At 36.1% G+C, this 23,795-nt stretch overlaps 1 long non-coding RNA gene across 2 annotated transcripts in view; it reads right to left on the reverse strand.

Moving 5' to 3' along the window:
• The window catches only part of LOC143676482 (uncharacterized), a 55,759-nt gene extending 41,591 nt beyond the window's left edge, over window positions 1–14,168 (reverse strand). For both annotated transcript variants that reach the window (XR_013172123.1, XR_013172122.1), the window contains exon 1: window positions 13,983–14,168. This is a non-coding gene — a long non-coding RNA (uncharacterized LOC143676482). The remainder of the gene's footprint in view (window positions 1–13,982) is intronic.
• Between the last annotated feature and the right edge of the window lie 9,627 nt (window positions 14,169–23,795).

The following is a 23,795-nucleotide window of genomic DNA, read 5'->3' on the forward strand; positions in this document are numbered from 1 at the left end:
GGAAATATGAGTGGTCATATGCTATGTATGATTTTTTTCTTTTTGAGAAATGGTCATGATGATGAGTATACAATTATGTGATGATATTGTGGGCCACTGATTGCACACCAAGTATGGAATGTTCATAGGTTAAGAATATTCATATATGTATGTTGATTGGTTTTATTTAATAAAAAAAATGAAACATAACCAAGCTATATGCTGCTTACAAGAGACTCATCTTCGACACAAGGATATAAATAGACTGAAAGTGAAAGGACAGAAAAAGATTTTCCATGCAAGTTGTAACCAAAAGAAAGCAAGAGTAGCTATATTAATATCTGACAAAATAGACTTTTTTGATTTTGGATAGATTATCCAGAAACAAAAGGACAAATACTGTATGGTCTCTAAGACCATAAAACTTTATCTAAGACTATAAAACTTTCAGAGGAAAATGTAGGGAAATATCTTATCAATCTTATAATAGGAGGTGGTTTCCTAGATCTTACACCCAATGTGTGAGCACTGAAGAAAGAAATATATAAATGGGAACTCCTCAAAATTAAATACTTTGTGCATCAAAGAAATTTGTCAAGAAAGTAAAAAGACAGCCTACACAAATGGGAGACAATATTTGGAAATGATATATAAAAGGCAAAAAAGGACACTATACACTAATTAAAGGGTCAATTCACCAAGAAGATAAAACAATCATAAATATTTATGCTCCCAATCAAGGAACTCCAAAGTACATGAGACAGACATTGACAAAACTGAAGGGAGTGATAGATGTTACAACAATAACAATAGGAGATTTCGATACACGACCCTTCTCTATAGATAGAACAACCAGACAGAAGGTCAACAAGGCAATAGAGAAGTTAAATAATTTAATAAATGAATTAGACCTAACAGACATATATAGGTCATTGCCCCCCAAAGCACAAGGTTATAAATTTTCTCTATTGCCCATGGAACATTCTCCAAGATAGATCATATGCTGGGGCACAAAACAAGTCTTTATAAATTTAAAACATTGAAATTATTCAAAGCACTTTGCATGACCACAATGGGATGAAGCTGGATCTCAATAACCACCAAAGAACAAGAATTACACAAATATATGTAGATTAACACACTCTTCAACAACCAGAGGGTCAAAGAAGAAATTGCTAGAGAAATTAGCAGCTGTCTAGAGATGAATGAAAGCAAGAATACAACTTATCAGAACTTATGGGATATGGCAAAAGTTGTGCTGAGAGGGAAATTTATTGCCCTAAATGCCCATATTAAAAAAATAAGAAAGAGCAAAAATCGAGGATCTAACAGCACACCTGGAGGAACTTGAAAAAGAACAGCAAGCTAACCCCAAAACAAATAGAAGAAGAGAAATAACAAAGATTAAAGCAGAGATAAATGAATGGGAGAACAACAATAAAAAAAATAGAAAGAATCAATTGTTGGTTCTTTGAGAAAATCAATAAAATTGATGGGCCACTAACAATACTGACAAAGAAAGAGAGAGGATGCAAATAAACAAAATCAGAAATGAGAAGAGTTGTGCTACCACAGACCCTGAAGAAATAAAAGAAATCATAAGAGGATATTATGAATAACTATATGCCAACAAACTAGACAACTTAAATAAAAAGGGCAAATTCCTGGAGACATGCAAACTAGCTATACTGACTCAGGAAGAAATAGGAGATCTCAGCAAACCAATCACAAGTAAAGAGATTCAATCAGTAATCAAAAATCTTCCTACAAAGAAAAGCCCAGGGCCAGATGACTGCACAAGAGAATTTTATCAAAATTCCAGAAAGAACAAACACCAACCCTACTCAAACTTTTCAAAAAAATCGAGGAAAAAGGAACTACACCTAACTCATTTTATGAAGCTAATATCATTTTAATACCAAAACTGGGTAAAGATGCTATAAGAAAGGAAAACTACAGGCCAATCTCCCTAATGAACACAGATGCAAAAATTCTCAGTAAAACATTAGCAAATTAAATCCAAAATTAAATATTTTGATTTAATATAAATCAAAGGAATTATATACCATGACCAAGTGGAGTTTATACTAGGAATGCAAGGACAGTTCAACACAAAAAAATCAATTAATGTAATATAGCACATTAACAAATCAAAAGGGAAAAATCACATGATTATCTCAATTGATGCTGAAAAAGCATTCAACAAAATTCAGCATCCTTTTCTGATAAAAACACTCCAAAACATATGAACCAAAGGTAACTGCCTCAATATGATAAAGGAAATATATGAAAAACCAATACCCAGTATCATACTCAATGGAGAGAGACTGAAATCTTTCCCCCTAAGATCAGGAACAAGACAAGGATGCCCACTGTCACAACTGTTGTTTAACACTGTGCTAGAATTTCTAGCTAGAGCAATCAGGCAGGACAAAGAAATAAAAGGCATCCAGATTGGAAAGGAAGAAGTAAAACTCTCATTATTTGCAGATGATATGATACTATATTTGGAAAATGCTGAGAAATCTACAGCAAAGTTACTTGAGCTAATAAACAAATTCAGCAAGGTGGCATAATATAAAATTAATGTGCAAAAATCAGTAACATTTCTATACACAAGCAATGACCTAGCTGAAGAGTCAGTTAAGGAAAAAATTCATTCAAAATAGCAACTAAAAGAAACAAGTACTTATGAATGAACTTAGCTGGGGACATAAAGGACTTGTACACAGTAAGCTACATAACATCACTTATAGAAATCAAAGGAGATCTAAATAGCTGGAAAGACATTCCCTGCTCATTGATAGGAAGGCTAAATATAGTTAAGATGTCAATTCTCCCCAGATTGATCTACAGATACAACACAGTACCAATCAAAATTCCAACAACTTACTTTGAAGATTTGGGAAAGCTAATTACCAAATTCATCTGGAAGGGAAAGAGACACCAAATAGTTAAAAGCATCCTTAAAAAGAAGAGCAAAGTGGGAGGATTAACACTTCCTGACCTTAAAACCTATTATAAAGCCACAGTGGTCAAAACAGCATGGTGCTGGCACAAAGACAGAAGCATTGACCATGGAATCGAATCAAGAGTGCAGAAATAGACCACCAAATCTATGGCCAACTGATTTTTGACAAAGCCCCCAAATCCTCTGAACTGGAGCAAAATAGTCTTTTCAATAATTGGGCATGGAAGAACTGGATATCAATAGCCAAGAGAATGAAAGAGGACCCCTATCTTACACCCTACACAAAAATTTACTCAAAGTGGATGAAACACCTGAATGTAAGAACTAGCACCATAAAGCTTCTAGAATAAAATGCAGGGAAACATCTTCAAGACCTAGTAATAGGAGGAAGCATCCTAAACTTTACACCCAAAGCACAAACAACAAAAGAAAAAACAGGTAAATGGGAACTCCTCAAAATCAAATGCTTCTGCACCTCAAAAGACTTTGTCGAAAAGGTCAAGAGGCAGCCAACTCAATGGGAGAAAATATTTGGAAATCACAAATCTGACAAAGGTTTGATTTCCTGTTGAGAAATCATACAACTCAATAACAAAAGAACAAACAACCAAATTATAAAATGGGCTAAAGATTTGAATAGGCATTTTTCTAAAGAGCAAATACAGATGCTCAAAAGCCCATAAGACATGATCATTTTCATTGGCTATAAGGGAAATACAGATCAAGACTACAATGAGATACCACCTCACACCTATAAGAATGGCTGCTATTAAACAAACAAGAAACTATAAATGTTGGAGAAGATGTGGAGAAACCGGGACATCTATGCACTGCTGGTGTGAATGTATAATGGTGCAGCCCCTATGGAAGACTGTTTGGAGGTTCCTTAGGAAACTAAATATTGAGTTGCCCTATGACCCAACAATAGCACTGCTTGGTATGTACCCAGAAGAGCTGCAAGCAATGACGCTAACAGACATTTGCACACCAATACTCATAGCAGCATTATTCACAATCGCCAAAAGATGGAACCAATCCAAATGCCCATCAACTGACGAATGGATCAACAAAATGTGGTATATATATATATGATGGAATATTATGCAGCAGTAAGACAAAATGATGTCCTGAAGCACATGACCAAATGGATGAGCTTTGAGGCATAATGCTGAGTGAAATAGGCCAGACACAAAAGGATACTGTATGATTCCACTTCTGTGACCAGCATAAAGGTATAATCAGTGGCTTATAATACAGAATATAGGGGACTTAGAGATACATAGAAGGTAGAGATGGGTGAATGGTTAGCTAATGAGGTTGAACTTCAATATAAGGGAATAGACAGGAGTGAAGGTGGTTCTCTAGTGGGTCTACAAATAATATTACCATATTGAAGATGAACAAGATTGAAAGGGGTTGTATAGACCTACATGTCCCACTGATTAACACTAGAAATACGAATTCATTCTTGCAAGAATTACTTCAAAGATATAATTCTTATACAAAGAGTGTTTAAGTCCAGGGTACAGGGGGAAAACTGCTATTGCTATGAGCAATGTTAAAAAGGAAACCATCAGCATTACCATAGCAACAGCAGAGGTAAATAATGTGGGGAGGGGCAAGAGTTAAGAGGAGATTTAGATTTCCTATTTGGCAAGGGTGTGTTTATTGGTTTTCTTTCCCTTGGGAATAATGAAATTATCTAAAATTGAGAATGTTGATGGACTGTGGACTTTGGGCCCTCTACATGATGCCTGATGAATGCAGGTGGCTGAAGGATGCACTGATGGAGAGGTAGATTGTCAAACGATGGTGTATACTTATGAACAAAGGTTGTGTTGCTACAAAAAGGAACAAAGTTGTGAGGCATGCAATGATGTGAATGAACATGTGGGAGATTTGTTGAGACAAAATAAGCTGGAAACAAAAGAACAAGAATGGTATGGTCACCTATAGAAAATGCTTATAAGAAAACTTTTAGTGTAGACACATTAAGTCCAGAGTGGTGATTATTATTTCTGGATTTTGAGAGGTTGTTTTGTATATATAACCTGATATTTAGAGATAAAAACAAAGTCAAACAGGTTGGGGTTAAAGTAATTCAGAACATAGGGGTAAGGAAGACAGTGTCTATATTTTAGAACCACACATACTCTTTGAGACCAATGAAAAAAAGTTTACTTGGTCTGGAACTGAAATTTTCTGTAGTGCATAATCTGATTCAACTTATCTGTATAACTCATTAACAATTGAAACACAGGTCACACAGAGTAAGAAAGAGTTCCTTTAATCCTGTATAGATTATTGTAATGACTGGATATATCCTACAGCACACTAAGCAGCTGATCAAAAGGTATTCACAAAGTCCCCTGAGGGATTAGAGAAAGAATATGGAACTATTAAACCTTACCATCAGGGAATTTCCTGATACTGTGTCAAACTTTAGGGACACCCAAATCAATAGGCCATGCCCTCAATCATGAGGCCTACTCTTGTGAAGCTTATGTAGGCAGCATAGAAGCTTAGACTACCTATAGGCATGCCGAAGAGTTACTTCTGGAGGACCTCTTTTGTTGCTCAGATGTGGCCTCTCTCTTCTCTGCAAGTGAAATCATTGCCCTCCTCGCTACATGGGACATGATGTCCAGGGGTGAAAGTCTCCCTAGCAATGTGAGGAAAAGAAGTATAATTAATAAAGTATCAGTGACAGAGAGTTCAAACAGAGTCAAGATGCTACTCTGGAGGTTACTCTTATGCAAGCTTCAGTTAGATCTTGCTACCTATCATAACCTGCCAACCCCCAATTAGGATCATTCCACCCAATCCTAAAGAACACCTAGGGCAATTTATAAGATTCCACAAGGTTTCCATGCACTAGAGTAACTTTCCAGAAACCTGTAACCTCCAGATGGGTCCCTCATCCAGATAAGTCCTGAAACCCAGCCCAGCCTTTTCAGAACATCAGATACTTCCATCTCCCTATCCCATATTAGTGACAGAACCTTCCAATTTGAAAAATTTTGAATTGCCATAACCCAAACACCCCTAAAGAGAGGGATGGAAAGATGAAAGGTGATGGTAGAGTTATATGGAGAAGATAGGACTTAACAAATGAATATGAATGCTGAAGCGTTAAATTGATATCTCTTTTAGTTTCTAGTATTTTAGAGCAGCTACAACTAAAAATTTAAAATTGTGGAATTGTAACCCATGTCAAACTCTGAAATATGTTCTATAACTCATTGTGGTGCTGTGCTTGGAAATTTATAGCTTTTTTGTATGTATGTTATTTTTTATAAAAAAAGAAGGAAAAAAAGTCGATTGTGATGATAAAAAAAAATATTTAAGCCCTCTAGCCTCATATATTCTGGAGCAAGTAGAAGGAAAAATATGAAAGGATTTTATAGTAGCCCATGACAAACCCTGGAATCTGTCCTGTAACTAATTCTTGAAGAGTACTTTAAAAACTATTGCTTTTTTATTTCTTTGCTTTGTATATATATTATACTATACAATAAAGAAAGCTAAAAATAAAAAAAAAATCATACTACGTGGTGGAATAAAGTATACGAATGGGGCTTAAATCTGAAAAATATAATTGTAAAAATAAGTTTCATCTTCTATTTAACATAATAGAGATTATATTTGTAACCCTACACAAATTATTAGTATTTTAACAAATGAATGTTAGGATTTTTTTTTAATTTATCACGCAAAATTGGGTACTGTTTTATCTCCAGCTTGACTTTCATACCGTGATCATACAAGAGGATCATTTTCTTGCAAATTTACTCAAGGGTTCATCCATTGTCCCAAAGGACCTACCTCCCTTAATCCTTTGACATTCTAATGTTTCTCTTTTGAAGAACAGATCCAGTCATCATGCTTGTCACTTTTCCCTTCAACTGTTAACATGTCTAACTTTGCCAGATCCTCATTTAACAATGGCTTTCCATGTGATTACAGCAGTTCTCAGACATTACTTTCCATAGACTTCAGAACTGCTTGCAAAATTTGAATTTCATTTGGCAACTTATTAGAATTTTATTTGCAAAAGTGTGGATATGTATTTTCTATAATCATCTGTAAAGACAATAAACAAAAAAGAAACAGTAATATTTGATGGGAAGGGATAAATATCTTCATGTTAAGAATATTTTCTTTCCCAAAAAATATCAAACAAGGGAATTGGATAGTCACTTTTACCATGATGACTTCCATATATTTGTGCATGTATGTGCATTTAATTCCATGGCCACGAGTCTTACCTGTCTAACTAGGAAAATTTTTGGTGCCAAAAATGAACAAAACAAGGTGAACATCTTCTCCCAAAATATGCAAAGAGATCTGGGGCATTAAACCAGATCTTATTGTGACTAATAGTCAGAAAATCACCTAGTCCAAGAGTTCAGTAAAACTAATGGGTGTTTTAAGTAGGACAGGAAAAAGGAACAGAAATTTTGATATGAGACATTTCTGAAGAAAAAAATTAGGGGTGCCTAACTGTGTTTGGGTGAAGGGTTTATGCTTTGGACAGCTTAATGGCAGCACAAATGCTCTATTTAGAGAGAGACAGAGGTGTAAATGTACAGGAAACAGAATTTGACCACTTTGAAATGCTGCCTACAGGTCTCAGAGTTACAGCACACACACACACACACACCACCTCTGTCTCCATAAAATGTCTATTTTTAATGTTAATTTATGCAATAACTGTTTATTAAATGTTACTTTGTGCTAGATTATTTTAGACAATGAAGTACAACCCAACAAGACAGATTTAATTTTAAATTCCTCCTTGCAGAAGATGGAATTTCAGTATTTCCAACATCATTTTATATCTCAGTAAATCTAATCTCTTCTGAACACTTTCAGGCTCCTTAAGTTACTTTTGACTTCTTATAATTTACCAGAAAAATTCATTAAAGACTTCATTAATTTTTCACCAATATAAACCTTATCACTGAAGTTTTTATTAGCTGAGATATAATTAACTAGATTTGACTTTTTAATTTTAGGGACAAATCATTTACCTACACTATCAACAGTTTTATAATAATTACTTTTTTGCTCCATCAGATTTCTTTCCCCATCAGGTCCAATAATTAGAATTTCATACTTAGTGTCTCATGCTCATAGTAACATTTATACCTGTCCTCTTTACTATCAGCCTTTATCTACTGAATAGTTTGTGATCTTAAATGTCTATTTTAAAGAAATCAATAGCAATAATGTGCACCAGTTTGTGCTATTAAATATATTATAAGATGTTTTTTAATGAAAAATTTTGACCTTCATTTTATAACATTTATATCCCATACATCCATTAACTATCACCTTTGTTTGTGTGGTGAAATACATTAAATGTCAGTGATTTACTGTCTTCTTTAAATTCTTGAAATTCAGTGATTCTTGACAGATAGAAATAGTGACTTAAAAATATCTTTCTTGAAACATATATGAGCTCACTAAATAGTGCTACTGTAAATCCTATCAGATTCATGCATTTCTGCTGAGGTCTGGTTCCTCTAAAATGTTGTAGACTAAAAATATATAACAACAGACAACATGGTCTCAAATGAAATTATAAAATCTCCACAGAGTTTTCTACAAAGGTACACCACAAACATTAAAAAGAAATAAATAAAATTATATCATGGGAACTTAATTTAAGAATTCAATTACTTAAATAATTGCAAAATTTAGCCTTGGCCTAAAACATTGCCCAAAATATTCTCCTTTTTGAGATTTAAACATTCTGAAACTAAGTGATTAAATGGAAATTATTCACTCTGTTATTTTCTTCTTTTGCTTTTCTTACCATGTTATAATTGATACGTGTAGACCATATCTTTATATGAAATGTCTAGGGCAATTTTGATGATGATATGTCTGTTCAAAATAAACATCCTGAAATGTACTTATTTAAATTGAGAAAAATTTGTGTGAAATCAAGAGACACTGCTTTTTGAAGAGCTAGATGCTAGATGAAAAGTAGAGAGTAAAGTTAACTATCACTGGAAATTAAATGGAAAGCATTTGAAAAAAAAAGTTTAGGGAATGCTCTTTTTGTACTACTGCCCTGTAGCATGCAATTTAATATGCTGTGTGCTCACTTAGTGCCAATGTAAACATTATATTCTTAGGTCTTCCCATTCAATATTTTCCTGTCTTCTAATTTAGAATATGCCTACAGTGTTGCTTTAATCAAACTTTACAAGGAATTGCAGGACATCAAAGCTTAGCATGTTATCTAACATATAGCAACAATAACAAAAAATATTATACAAAGAAGTATTTTTCTGCAAAAGGCACCGACACCTAAAATTATACAGGGAAGGAGTATTAATAGAAATTATCTGCGATCTAATAAATAATTTAAATTGTTCATTTAATGGAATGTGAATAAAAATAGGTCTTCTTTGAAAAAGAGAAGATCCTTGACATTTTCAAGCTTCCAAATTTAAATAAGCAAATGCACACTTGAGAGTTTAACCAGAAATTTCAATGGCCTGGGGGTCTAAGATGTTAAATTTGGAATTCATATTAGTTTAAGTGGTCCTCACTGCCAGAGATTATCCAGCAAGGGTTTTGGAGCATTTCTTTGTTTGTTTGTTTCCTAAAGAATCCTTTAGAATTTTAAAGCAGCCTTGGAATGGGGATTTTTTAAAACTCAGTAATATACCCCAGAAAGTGAATGTGAAAACTAGAGTGAGGATGGCTCATATCTGAATATATTAAGTCAGGCTGAAAAAATTAATTCAGTGCCAACTAAAGGCAAAGTATAAAAAAGCATAAGAAATATTTGCAAGGAGTTTATAATTCTTTGAAAAACTATATATATATATGTTCATACATATTCATATATATGAATATATATTAGCTATAAACACAAAGCAAAATGAAATAAATGGCAAAGGAGCAGCAGAAATGATTTGTGCTGAGAGGCAACACATGGGAGAAAGAGATCAGCACAGGTGTGAGGAGGAAGAAAAGATCTTCCAAGGAAGAGAGAAGCTAAGGTGCACTGATGTGAATATGGAAGACTATATTAGTATTAATATTAGTATTAATATTAATTATTAATTATTATATTAATATTAGTAATAATATTAGTATTAGTGGTAACATCAGTGCAAATCATAAAGGTGGGAACTGAATATGTTCCAAGACCACAAAGTACCCATCTGTCTAGACTGATGTTGAGATTTCAAACACAGTAAGATAGAAATGCAGCAGATGAAATAAGCAAACACTTCCTTTTCTATCCAAATCAGATTCTCAACCTAGAGAATTCAGTCAATTCAGGAGACATCCCCTGGGTAACAAAGAGAATAGCCATTTTAAATACTGTGCTCATATGCTATCACTTCATGTTGGTGCCTGAAAGAGCCCAGAGCTTCTCAGTTCATTCAAGTGGGCCCATTGTCCCTAAAAGTCAAGGCCAGACCCTGAGAAGGAAAAATAGTCTCTCCTCACTCTTGGAAAGGTAACATTGTTGAAAAAAACAAACAGAAACTTAGGTTTCCCTTAAAGATATGCGCTGGTTAAACTAATCACCAAGCAAGCATACAATCAGGGCCATAGGAAAAATGGACTTACCCTGCTTCATAAAATAGAGCCCTATCATATACCTGGAGCCCATAAGAGAGAGCAGCAATTACCATCAACTCTCATCGAGTTGAAGCTCAGGGTCTGAAGATTGAGAGCTCAGGAAGAAATCAGAAATTGAGAACTACTTCCTATGGAGGGGACGGGGCATTCCCAAGAGAAAGATTTTTTCACTGAGTCACTTGAAGCAGATGCATATGAAAGAAAGGGGAGAAAAGCAAGATCAAAACTGAAGCAAGAATCCTTGGAAATTCTTAATACACAAAGAACCAGTGTAAGAGTCAACTCCAAGTGAGGAAGAGCTTTCCCCTCAGTTGTTTCCTTCTTAGAGTGCCTCAACTTTGCACATGGAATCTTCACATACAGTATGTCTGCAAAAGGGACTGGATCATCAGGGTAAGGGGGAGAGACAGTTATTCCACAGAATTTCTTTTGTGGGCTCCAGCAGAAAAGAGGGCCTTTGGTCCCTCTGGTCACTACTGACTATAACCCCAGTCTATGGAAAAGAAATCTCCAAGAACAAACTTTTAATTGCTGCACAGGTTTATTAAAGGTTATCCTTTGAAGACAGGGCAGGTGACCAGCAATATCTCTGTTAATTGAGCAAGCATTTTGGAAACCAGCATTACAGTTTTTAAGCAATTAAAGTAAACATTGCATCCTCAGTCCTGATCCTACAATGGCATGATTAATCTTTGTTCATTTCTTTAGTTGAAGAAAAGCATGTCCTATTCTTAAATTCCCCTTTGAACTGATTCTTCTTCCAAACACAATAGCTAACTAGAAAGTATCAGCTCTAATTGGATGATGGCTTGGAGGCTTAGACTCACCCGGAGGTTAAGTAATGTAGCATAGAGCTTGAGCTACTCAGAGGGAATGCTTTAATACACTGGGAGAAATGCAGCACTGCGGCTGAGCGAACTCTGTGGCAGACATGCTGACCTGAAGAAGCACTATATTGTCTCTAATATCTTAAGTTCAGCAGTTTTAATTCCCACTTCTGTGTGATGTTTGACAGTTCATTCATTTAGAAAGCTTCGGGGATGCACAGGTGACTCGAGTTCAGATAGTTATTTTAAGGATATGTCGCTTCTGTTTATTTTTTAATGCTAAGGAGAACACACTGAGTGAATCCAAGGAAGACCTTTGGCACAGAAAAGAAACTGTTCTTTCAAAAGGGAGAATGTTTTGACATTTAGAGACTAAGCACTTCTTTGGGGGATAGACTTCCTAAAAGCAGATACATTGATTGGGAGCAAAGTTAAACAGAGCCCAACCACAGAGTCCTCTCCCTGAATGTTGAGATTTAAAATACTTAATACTGTCAAGTGAGGATCTAGGCTAATTATATAAAGTTCTGTAGATTATTTACTGCCCTGCCTTGAATATACCTCTTCATCCAGGGTGTCAGGGATATTTATAAATGTCAGTCTTGATTTGAATTAAAAATGTTATGAAAAACTAGAGTAATAAGGATTAAAGAGGGGAGGCTATTCTCGTATCAGCAGACAAAAACAGGGAGGAAATAGGACTTTGCAATACTACTTTCAGATTCATTCAAGTGATCATAGTGGGGCTATCAGCCAGCTGTCAGGGATTGTGATTGCAAAGGGGCTGACTAAAAAAGATAAACAAATAAATGAGGAGATATTTAAGACTATTTATGGGTGAAGAGATACAAGAACTGAGAAGGTCAACATAAAGTAGCAAATGAAATCCTAAGTATGTTCAGGAGCTACATTTTTAAGAAAGACATATTTAGCAAAAATAGAATTTTTTAGAAATTAATATAGCATTGCTATAAAAATAAATTCATTAATATAAAAGAAAATTACCAAGAGTACATTAGCAACACCTGAAATTTTCTTTCTTATGCCAAGAAATAAAACTTTCATAGTTCAAAGGAAAATGACTCATTTATCACATTTAAGTAGCATAATTTAAACTTTAAAATCTGTGTAGAAATTATATTGAGCTTCCTAGTAGTATGAAGATAAACACTGTTTCACTGAAATACAAAATGTCAGTTGCTGTTCACAATTCTCTGAAGTCTAAACAATTCATTGCTCGGAAACAAGCCCTTTTTTTATTTTTAATAAGGAGCTCAGCATAATTTTTCTTCTCTCATTCTTACATCCTACTTCCGCTGTTTCACTATTTCCTTCAGGCTCTTAACCTAAATCCTTGTTACACTCATCACATCCAAATAAAAAGTAAATTCTGCTATCTATTTTCATAATCCATATTTCTTTGTTCTGCCTTCTGATTTCTCTCCCCAACAACCCTGGCCCAATTTTGTCAGTTTTCAGCATTTCTCACTATTCCAGTGGTCCTCTCTTGGGACTTGGGAATTTATCAAAGGAGGACATAGAAGAAATGTCTCCAATTCTCCAGGAAGTGGAAGGTATGTGCATGTCCTGTGCTCACCTCGCTACATCCCCATCCTCTGGAGAATCCCAGCCCTGTTTCACACATGCAGCTCTCTTGATTGTCTTTCTCAAGTGTCATGTTGATTACATCATGCCCCTTTTTAGAAGCTTGCAGTCATTTTCAGTTGTTTTAGTCCATTTGAAATGAGTCATTTGGATTTTTAAAGAATAATTTCTCAAATGCATACCATTACCTAGTAATCTCAAAAATATTTTAAACAAGCCTCATGAGTACTTCTTTCATCCATGGATATATTTATTTTCCCTGTCAAATCGCATGCGATGTCACTGAAGGCTTAGGCATTTAACTCAATTAAAACATAAATGTTAAATGCTTCCCTATTGTTAATCCAAGATGTTATAATGGAAGTGTTCACTTTTCTTGAGATGGAAAGCTGGAAACGGGAGATTTCCTTTGAGTGAGTAATTAAGTTTTTAAAATAGTCAAATTAGTGCTGTATTGAATTATAAGCTGTCATTTTCAATAGTCACTTTATTCTGCCATTTTGATATTAGCAAATTGTAGTTCTGGAAAAAGATTAGTGTCTAAGGTAGGAATTTTAAGATTTTATTTGTTTAATCATCTATGCAATATATTCAAGTGATCTTCAGAGGCACAAAAACCACTAATTTCCCATAATCATTTAAAAATACATTTTACATTATAAACATAATTTGTTACTAATAATTTTTTTTCTTACTTTGGAACCAAGGTTCGTTAATTAGGAAAAGGCATTATACTCATATAATGAATGAGTTCATTTGGTAAAAGCATAGAAAACGTGAAACCAAGTTCATAAAAATGGCCTTGGAGTAAATATCTTCACCAAGATGGTATTTCTATAACACACTTTATTTATTTCTATTAGTGACTTGCTCCAGTTATCTATTGTTGAATAATAAACCACTCTAAAACAACAACAACAACAACATAATTCATTTATTTGGCTCACAACTATGAAATGTGGGCAGGGGTCAGAACAAAAACTTACCTCTGCCTCATCAGCTGGGATGACAAGAAGGCTGGGGGAGACTCAGCTGGGGCTGGAAACATCTGGAGACTCATTCACACATCTGGCAGGCAGTTGTGACTGTTGGATGGGACTTTAGCTGGGGCTATGGGCCAGGGCACCTACTTAGGATGCTCTACATGACTGCTTTGCTTCCTCACAGCATGATGGCTGAGTTCTAAAAGAAAACATTCCAAGAGAACAAGGTGAGTGCACGGCATTTTTAGAACCTAGCCTCTGACATCACATAGCATCACTCAGCCATACTCTGTTAGTTAAGGCTGTTAACAAAGGTCTTTCCAGTTCAAAGGAAGGAAGCAGAGACCCTATCAATAGATTAGCAAACTGTCAATCTCAGATTGTAGAACTTGCATGTGAGAGGGGATAAACTGCAGCTGCCATCTTTGGGAAATACAGTCTGTCTCATGAGTGTACAGATATGGGTAACTACAGAAGATATAGCTCTCCTACAATGCATGCTCTGTAAGGTACTCCTGCTCAAGTTGCCCTTACCAAATACCTTCTTTCTCTGTGTAGCAGGGAGAATTTTTTTATGAACTTGATATGGAATATGATGTGAATATCCACTGAAAAAGCATCCCCTTCTGATGAGAAACATGCTGTTTCATTCTGTCAAGGGCCTAGGGTTGAAAATTAGGCTCTCTTTTCATCGCTCTTCATAGACTGTACAAGTAACGGGTTCAATTTGTTCAATAGAAATTCATGATGTAGCTACAGTAAGCATCAAACTCCACTGGACTGTCCTACCTCTGTACCTTTTAACTGGTCAGTAATCTTCTTTGCCTCAACACCCAATAATATTAAACTCTGGCATCCTTGCTTTGTTCTCAACCTTAATCAGTAACTTTGCCCCAGTCCACATCCTGTTTCATAACCTTATCATTAGTCCCAGACCTCTTGCTTCAGCTTTTGACCAGAGTCTTACATTCATTACCTCAATTTGATAATAGATAGGACAAGTTTATGGTCATATTCTTCAATATGATTTTTTCTCAGGCTACGTCTCTTCCACTAATCCAGGCAACAGGCTGCTGCCACTGCTGGGACCCACTAGCCCAGCCTCTGCAACTCTACCTGAGTGCAAGCCTGTGAAGCTGCCATTTGTGGGGCCTGGGAAAAGCCAAGAATAAATGCTCCCAACCAAGGAGGATATAAACATGAAGTATGCAGATGCTCACTTCCAATTATAGTCTATTTGAAGAAACAGATATGTGACCAACTAAATGTAATATAGCACAGAATAAAATTAATGCTATAAAAGAAGTACAAACTCCTTAGCAATATTATATGGGAGTTCAGATAAACAACTGGCCAACTATGCTTAATTTTCCAAAGGAATAATTATGTACAATAAACATAGTTCAACTGCTGTATACTTAGTTCAATCAGAAAGTTAGTTGGCTATCCCAAAGGAAGATAGAGCCACCTATTTCTGAATATCAGAGAAAAATATTGTCCTAGAACTGGACACATCTTAACAATGAATGACAGGTCCCACTATGCCCAACCTAGATAGCCATATGTTGGTGGTGGTGTGGTGCAGTGTCACTAAAATTTCTAGCCAAGAGGGTTGACCCCAAATGTTCCAGTGCATTTAAATTTTTCATTAAGTTTGTCATTTGTTAGAGCAGAAGAAATGTCTTGCTGGTGCTTGAAGATATGCTAAGTATCCACTGTGACACTTCCGATCTCACTTATACTTATTCACTTAAACACAGTTTCAGCAATGATCGTTAGTTACTATTTATACTGTCGTGCTCTATACAAAAATTTCCACTTATTTATTTTGGATATTATGTGTTTCCTACCAAAATTTTAAATATCGACTTTGATCTCTTCCTTTTATTCAGTTAGTTGGACTTCCTGACATTCCAAATTATGTTTTGGCCCAAGACAAAAAGAAAAAAATAGATTAAACATTTTTGTGATCTTTTTTTTAAACTTTGAAGTAGAACACAAGTTAAAAGTTATTGTCATACCATATAAATAATAAAGGTGCTGAATGTGCATTGCTGTTTTTTTTTTCTTTTCTTTTTTTTTTTGCACGGGCAGGCAGCAGGAATCGAACCCAGGTCTCTGGCACAGCAGATGAGGACTCTGCCACTGAACCACCATTGCCCACCCTGAATGTGTTTTTAATACACTTCAGAAGAATATTTGCTACTAATACCTTGTGGAAAATGAGGTTGAACTTCCTAGAACGGTATTCCTTTATCAAAATTGTTGGGCCAAGATTATTTTCAAGTTTTCTTTTTAATTTCTGAAGAAAGTCTTGAGTATTCCTTGAAAGTAAGACTTTTAAAAAAAAATGACCTTCTCTTAGTAGAAGCTAAGTGTCTGAATATAGATGACTGTTTTAGGAATGAATACTCACTACATACAATTGTGGGTGGTAATTTCTTCAGTCTGTGGACTATTTTGTAATCAAAGTACAATTTTATTTCTTTGTCTTATATAACAATAGAAATCACACTGAATATTGGAAATGTGGTAAATTTTTAATAAACCAAAACCATTACTCACAGCAAGTCTGAATAATAAAGTCATTTGTATCTTTACAGGCACTATTCTAGTTGTTGATCTGGCTGCTGCCTCTAGGAAGTTATTTACACTGGCCCCTCCCCTCTCTCTGCAATGGTTAGCCTCTCAAGAAAGTTTCTGAGTTGGCCTCTTTGCACTCTGATCTGAGAACAGGAAGTAAACCACCTCTTCTTGTCATCCTTTCCCTACAGCCATCTCAGTGGGTGCAATGAATGAATGCTTTCCTACCAACAGCACACTGGGCTCCAGCATGAGCTGCACCAGAATTCTGAAGCCCTGGTCCCACCTCACAGTAGGAGCAATTAGTTGAGCCTCCATAGAGCCAATACTGATATGAAGGCATCAGTCTTAGTTTGCCTGATTTGTATCACAAATACCATAAACTGGTCTTTGCTTAACAACAGAAATTTATTGGCTCATTATTTTAGGGGAGAAGAAATCCCAAATCTAGATATCAGCAAGGGTTGCTTTTTCCCTGAAGACTGATGTTTTGGTGCTCGCTGCCAGCAATCGCTGGGATTCCTTGGCTTGCATCTCACCTCCCACCACATGGTAATGTCCTCTCCTTTCTCTTTCAGATTCCAGCTGGCTTCCTGCTTCTCCCTGTGGCCTTCCCTTCATAAAGCCTCCAGTAATTTAATTAAAGCCTAAGCTCATTTAGTCAGGGCATACTTTGGCCATCTTCAAGAGGCCCTATTTGCAAAGGGTTTACATGCACAGGGACATGAATTAAGGTGAAGAATATGCTTAAATTGAAGTATGTTAATCAATCTACCACAGATTCTAATCTGTAAAATATTAGAATCAAAACTTTAGCTTACTCCTTAGCACTCAGGTACCTTTTGGGACTGGAATTCTGTCCTTAACTTCAGCTAGCATAATGAGCCCTAATACTCTACCTTGCTTTTATCTCTTTTTCCCCAACAGCTTGATCTTATTTTCCCTTTGCCTAGCCAGTGTCTAAGGTTGTACTGTAAATGCACCAACTACCAAGGGTCATATCAGTTTGTCATTCATCCCTGACTGATGAACCACCCTTCCCCACCTGCTGTACTGACTAATTAGTTCTCCACAGATTCACGTTGGACTCAATCAATGAACCACTGAGGATCCTTTAACTGACTGATAGAAAGGCTCACTCAGAGGCCAGCCTCCACTCTTCTTCAGTCCTTATTTCTTTACTCTCCCTCCTAAAACAGTCCCAGCATATTCCCCAGTCCAACCTAGCTTGGTGCCCTCCCCATCTGTGACTAAATCCAGGCATGATTGTCCTAATAAAGGTGTGGTGTGAAGCACTGCAGTGGCTCAGAGAGGTTCTGCAGTCTCCAATTCCCAGCTCTATTAAAACTTCTTTGTGCTGAGTTGGTATTCCCCATTTCCAGCTATTGACCATAGCTGGATTTGGTCTCTCTACCTGGTCCCTTGCTCTTGTCACTTCTGCCATTCTATCTAATTTTTAATTTTAATTCTTCATCTGGACTCTGCCTCTGATTGCCCTCAGTTCTCCTCATCCATTGAAGTCTGAGAATCGGTCCAGCCCAACCCAACATCCAAAAGGAAGCATGCCAGGAAAAGGATATTGTTAACTACCCATATTAAAACACAATGTTCAGTGTGAAATTGCCTCATCCATTCAGAACTTTAACCCTTTCCTACTATAGATATTCCCTTGAGCCCCATCAAAGTAATCCACTTAAATTCCTAGAATAACAACTCAAAATTTATCATCATAGAGAAAAAATGGATACATTGACAGTAAAAGTGGAAATAACATCTCTACATTTCCCTATGTACTTCTTTCATTACTAATTCACATCCACAAGATTGAGTATACCACCTTAACATTGAGTTTAGCTATGAATGCCAGAAACCAAAGTAGGAGTTTATTTCTCTTTTACAAATAGAAAATAAAGCATACAGGGGTGTGATGTCCAGGGCTGTTATGGTGGGCCTTCTTGTCAGGGACTCAGGCTGCTGTGTCTTTGCTCTCCCACTCTCTGCATGTGGCTATTTCTTCATGGTCTTTGTGGGCTGTTCCAGTTGCTGTCATCACATCTGCATTCCTTCCAGCAAGATGGAAGAAGGGCTAATAAGAAAAATCTACCTCCACACTTGAAGTATATTTACAGGGACTTTCACACTCTCATCAGCCCATATACCATTTCCAGAACTTAAACAGCCAGACCTAGCTTCAGTGAAGGCTGGGAAATGTAGTCTTTATTCGGAGGGAGGCTATGTATCTAAAGCTTGGTGGGGGGAGGGGTATGTATATGGATACTGGATTACAACTGACAGATTCTGCTACATTGGACCTATGGTTTCCAGCAATGTGTTCATTGCAAAAGAATTGTGAAAATAGTTTTGGTTCCTATTCCCTTTTCATCACTGCACTTTCTAAACAAATTTCTGTTGGTATTTAGTGCTATCTGGGGAGATTCTAAAGAATCTCAAAAAACTTAAATCTTCTTTGGAATTTCTGACATCTGACTCTTTTATGATTATAAGAGGCATTTTACATATTTTTGCTGCACTGAACTACATGAACAAGATAGCATAGAAATAAAATATTTGATCCTCTTTGTATTTTGAGAAGTACAGCATAAATACTCAGACAGCAGTGCTTTCTTGGGATCTTCTCCCCCCAAAATAAATAAATAAAAACAACCCCTGAGTAAAAGGAAAGGAATACTTAATTAGCCTTCTTCAATAATCACTTTCATCTATATCCTTTCATAAATTCAAAATTTCATCATCAGAACTTTATTTATTAAAAAAAACAAAGCCTCTGAGATAAATATAGTGGAAATTATTACCACATTTTATAATTGAAGAAACTGAGACTGAGAGAGGTAAATTATTTACGTATATCACATCGCTAATTTGGAATAAAGCTGAAACTAGAATGCAGTTTTTCTGATTTTTAATATAGTGGTATTAATTCCCATGTTCTCAATTCTCATGTATGGCAGCATGCGTTCATTTGTATACTTATTTATTTATTCATTCATTCATTCAACAATTATTTATTAAATCTTGTCTTGCTAATACAATCCCTGGAATATCCCCTTTCAGGTATCTAAGCACTACCAAAGAAACCCTTTAAAAATAAGACTTTCTTTGATCATATTCTGCTATGAAGTGGTTCTTACTGACTAGAGAAATCTTATATCTATATAAGCATAAACTGAGTTGCTACAACTTGATTACATACAGCAGAGTAAATGCCAATGCCATACTTGAAATCTAAGTGTGTGTTTAGTTTTAAACCTAGTATTTAAAAAAAAAAAAAAAAAAAAGATGTTTTTTGTTTTTTTTTTTACCGAACAGCCCAGCCTCTGAAAGACCTTTAGTGTGATTATGTAGTTCAAATCCTTTGCTGGGGTCACCCCGCTGTCCTGCCTCATAAATGCCTGGCCACTCACAATAGGAGACAAGATTACACCCTGTGAGGTCCATGAAGCAACCATGCACACACCTGGTTATACTCCTAAACAAACAAGGTTAAACCCAGAATTATTGAGGATCTGTGGGTCTTCAGAATATTCTCACCTTTAATCTCCATTACCAGCTTATGCCAAACATTTCCTGGAATGCCAACCATAACCATCAACTAATTGCTTTTTGCCTGGGTTGATTCCCTTTCTTTTGTGTTATCCTTATACTACAAGTCTATGCTTCAATATAAAGAAACACTCAGTTGGAGGAAATGCAACCTGCTTCTGGTTCCACATCTAGAACCAGAACATATCTTTATCCTGAATGATGCTAGTGTCCACTTTCCATCTAGTGAAGATAAAATGGAGAGCAATATATACATGATCCCTACCCTCAGAAAGTTGAGAGTGTAAAACGACAAGAGTGAAGATTACAAAGGAAGGGAGAGAGGAAGGGAGTGGGGAAGGGAGGAATGAAGGAAAGAAAATAAATAAATCCTGTGGAGCAGCAGGCTTGCCATGCTCATAGCGAATGACACAAGCCCTGATCCCTGTGCTGAAATGTAAGAAGTGCCAGAAAAAGCCTCTTTGTCCCCCAGAGCTCACCTCTTCCTTTTGCCATAGTGCCCCAAAATCCCCATATTAATCCTTTTGCTTAACCAATCAAAATGCCCAACACGTGGTAGGAAATCAGTAAATAATAATAACACAAACTTCTCAGCTCCAGCTTTTTGCCTGTTTGAGCCCCAAGGAAATTACACATGGGATTTGTGAATTTGTTCTAGAACACCATGCAAGTACCAGGCTCCCAGAAGAAGGGACTTGATTAATGTGCGCATATTACCCAGAGCCAGCTCAGCTGAAGACAATAATTTATTCTGATTTACTAAGTTGGGCTTTGGAAATTCAGTGTGAATGCCTAACCAACCTCTAACATGTCTATTTTCATAAAAGGAAAACTAACAGTTCTGCCCTGAAAGCCTATGATATCAAGTGCAGGCAACTACATTCAGTGCTGACTGCTTACACTATTGGCCCTGTTAAAAGAGAAAAATCAAAACATATGTGCCTTGATAACTCATTCTTTTTCAATGAAATAGATTTTAGCAACTGTAAGAAAGATGCATTATAGTGATTTTCCCATCTTTAAATTTTTTTGTAGTAGTTTTGGATTTAGTTAAGAGATTAATTTTTGCATGGGTTCTTAGAAAGATAATATCAACATTTTAAACCATCTATGGACCAGTTACCAAAACTTTGTGAGCTGCATTCATAATTCTTACCAATTCTTGGTTTTAAAGGGAATCATTCATTCATTCACTTATTGACTTAATATTTGAGTTCTGAACATGCAAGAGAATAGCTGGATAAGAAAAAATCTATTGTCGCTCACTTAAAATCCTTAATCAGTGGCATTTGCTTTCATGAAACATTAATTAAGCACCTATTCTGCATCAAGTCCTATGGTATTAAACAGACAGGCAAACCATCAATTACAATGCAATATGATAAGCTTTATAATAGAGATATGCAAAAGAAGCTATCAAAATGTGAAGGAATAAGCTGACAGCTGCTTCATGGTGACAGGAATAGACATTTTATGGTTGTTGTGCATGTGCGCCTAATGCTATACTGAGTTCTTAAACCATTCTAGGCATTTTACAAAGTACTTTTCAGGGCTCTAATTTAATCCTCACATAGTCCTATGAAGTGAGTGATTATTGTCCCTATTTCCACATTGTATATGTACAGGGAGAGTGGTAAAGAGGATGGTGTGATATAGAGATGGCCAGAAAAGAAGGATCAGGCAATAAATGCCCTTATATCATATGTAACCTGAAAGCAAGAGGAAACTACTAAAAATATGTAAGCAGAATAACAGCATGACCTCATATATTGTTACAAAGAACTCTCTGCCTTTACATTAGTTTGGTGGGGATATGCTCTCAGAAGCTTTCTACAGAGAAGCTTTACTGGAACACAAACATTAAGCAGGGATAGCATTGTCCACAGCTATTATAGAATAAGTCACACCAGGAGGGAGGGATGGGTCCTGATTAAGAGTCCTTTGCCAAGGCAAGGTAGCATGCCCAGCCATCATGCCAACAGGCCTAGAAGCACTGGCTAACTTCTTCAGTGGCATTTTGCTTTTGCAGTTGGTACTTTATAAGGGGTAAGAATCAATGATGACATAGACAAATTATTGCTACTTTCTCCCTGATAAATACAATAAAGCTCTCACCCAGAAAATGAAGTGTAGTTGTATAGTTGTACCTAAGTTTGAGCAGTAAGAGAAAGAAAAACAAACACACCAGCACCCCCGCCCCCATGGCTCCGCTTGACCTAGTGCATGCAGATTCTGTGTTTAATATTGTTCTGATCAGAACATCTTAATGCTATTTGCTTGCACACACTGCATAATGTGCTCATGGCTATAGCGTAGGGGCTCTCTATCCCAGCTGCCGATGAGAATCTCCAAGGAGATTTTAGCAAATACTCACTTTGAGATCTCACCCCAAACCAACTCACAGAATCTCTCAGTTTTTACCAGAATAAAGCTTTTCTTTAGGCCTTTGAGGGTTTGAGTACAATCCATCAGTTTATACCTTAAACAAATGACTTGTTTGCTTGTCTCAGCACAGTATCAGGACTTCTACAAAAGTGAAGACCAAGTTAGTGCAGGAATTGTCTGAAGATGTGGAATCCTGGGTGCTTTTATTGGACTAGAAATATTTCTTTTATTTCTCAAGAAAGCTATTGGGAGAGAGAAACTAGGGACTTTCTCTTACACAGTGATCCTTTCATAAATCAAAAGTAGACACTTTGGTAATGCAACTAAATATAATAATAATACAGATAGTCCTAAAAGGCAAGTTATTACAGAAGACAAGTCTCAGTATAATTTAATGCCTTTTTTTAATTGATCTAGGCTGTTCTTAGTCAATATATACTACAACTCTTATTTTTATTATAAGATTTGAGTGTGCTATCTTTTTCTTGTTTTGTTGTTTTCAATATATCCTGAATTTTACAAGGTACACCTAAACCTAGGGGATACCAGGGTTGTGAAGTTTTTAAGACACCTAGTTGTTCAACAACCTAGAGCTTATATGCACCTCAAAGATGAGAGTCTTGTCTAGGATGGCTCTCTACAAATGGGAGCAGCCTGAAGTGGGTGCTTCTATCCTCTATCAAGCTGGCAAATTCTATCAATGTGTGTATCCCCTCTCCATAACAAAAGACAACAGCTGTTAAAGTAGAGGAGGCTTAACCCTGTTGCCTATATGAAATCACATAGTGGTCACTCCCTAATCATGAGAAAGCAGTTTCCCAATGTCAGTCTCATAAGGAGAGGAAGACTTAGACTTTCAAAGGAAAACATCTCTGAAACAGGCTCAGGTAAATATTTTTCAAATACATCTCAGAATTGGGCAGGTCATGATGGCTTAGTAGGCAGAGTTCTCACCTGCCATGCCCAAGACCCGGGTTCGATTCCCAGTGCCTGCCCATGTGAAAAAAAAAAAAAAATATATATATATATATATATATATATATATATATATAGTTTAGAATCATAAAAATATCAGATTATACCCAGAATTAAAAGTGTAAAAAGGAAAACTGTCTTCCAGAACATAGCATTATGAAACAGCATAGAAAAGAATTTTGTATACAAATCTCAAGTAGATTTATTATTTCATTCTTTTCTATGTGGGTCACCCAAATCATGATAATAAACCTAGGAACTCAAGGTTATCTAGAAGAGATTATCCTTTCCCTGAACAGGGAAGGATATGAT

This window comes from Tamandua tetradactyla, chromosome 3 (genome assembly GCF_023851605.1).
Source record: "Tamandua tetradactyla isolate mTamTet1 chromosome 3, mTamTet1.pri, whole genome shotgun sequence".
Lineage (NCBI taxonomy): Eukaryota > Metazoa > Chordata > Mammalia > Pilosa > Myrmecophagidae > Tamandua > Tamandua tetradactyla.